Genomic DNA, 1,576 nt, shown 5'->3' with positions numbered 1-1,576 from the left:
CATGTTGCCAAACCCGTTAAAACCTACTTGGAAACGCTCAAATGGGAAGTCCAATCTCACCCGCCATATTCCCCAGATATTGCGCCGTCCGATTATTACTTGTTCCGTTCGATGGCAGATGGTCTCGCTGATCAGCAGTTCCCTTCATATGAAGACATCAAAAAATGGCTTGATACGTGGATAGCCTCACAAGACAAACGCTTTTACCGTAACGGTATTCGAGCTTTGCCAGAAAGATGGGAAAAAGTTGTAGCTAGCGATGGGCAATACTTTGAATGATTCATTTGTAACCATTTTTTCACAATAAAGTTGCATTTTCATTAAAAAAACAGCGAGAACTTAGTTGCGCACCTAATAAAATCAACCCCTTTAGGAAATTCATGCCATATTTACCAAATCACCTTTCAACCCTAATATTTCTAAAAAGATGCTGGGACAACAACGTTGTCTCAAAGTTCCTATAACTAAAAAACCATCACGGTACGACAAAGGCAAACAGTATTCTGTTGAAAATCGCAGCTATGCTAGTAAAGAAGCGCAACTCATACACAAAGATAATGGTTAGTAAAATCTCCTATAAGCTTTTCCAACTCCATCTTTCCTTAGCCTCGACCTTTTGACTGGACTTATGGCTCACACTGGACCACATACAAAGTACAAACAATCGCAAAACACTTACGTATAGTCATCTCGACGACAGATAGAAAAGTCTCACAAACTAACATTACAAAAAGCAGTTACACCTCCTCCTCCAAACACAGTAAAAAACCTATCCAACAAAGCCTTCTTTACAGAAACCATTTCCACCCTCCACAAAGGATCAAACTTTGCAATGACACTAACTAAAATAACTAAGGAACAAATAAATAATCAGATAGAATCTTTCCTGTTCCTCCGGAACACTTTGATGGGGGCATATGAAAACTCTCATTTATGAGACACCTATTGAAATAGAAGCAGAATTGATAGCCCGAATTACTATTCGAGCATATCAGGTTCAGAATATTCCTGCAGTTTTCGAGCGTGTGATAATTTATGTTTCGACAATGTCATCCTTTGTATTGAAGCAAATGAAAGAATTTTTGAATATTTATTATAAATTGAACTACTCAATTGCACATTTTTGTTGTATGCTTTTGTTCATTGTTTGTTAAAGATTAAAATATATATGTGTAATTGAAATAAATTTAATTTTTCCACTTATATGTTTGTTTTTTGTTAAAATCATAAAATTCCTATTTTGCACCTATTTTGTACCTAGTATTAAAACGAAGCGTCTTAGAGAAAAATATTATTAACAAAATATGTTTGTTTTTATGTTTTCTATTCAAAGTTTGTCGGTAATATTTTTACACATGTAGAGTCCCCTGCTCCTGTGGCAAAGTCTATATAGGAGAAACCGGGAGGATGATGAGCTGATTGACTTTAACAAATGTGTAGAAATTAGAAATGCCAATTAGCTCCAACTGGTTGGCAGTTGCACTGAGTAAAATACTTGAAAATGTATTTGTGGTATATAAAATTTCTGTGAAATAAAATTTATTTATATATACTTGTCCCCCTCATTGCATTTTAT

Source organism: Odontomachus brunneus, unplaced genomic scaffold (assembly GCF_010583005.1).
Source record: "Odontomachus brunneus isolate Ranch 3 - 2012 unplaced genomic scaffold, Obru_v1 Obru_scaffold_079, whole genome shotgun sequence".
Lineage (NCBI taxonomy): Eukaryota > Metazoa > Arthropoda > Insecta > Hymenoptera > Formicidae > Odontomachus > Odontomachus brunneus.
Note: the sequence above shows the minus strand (reverse complement) of the source record.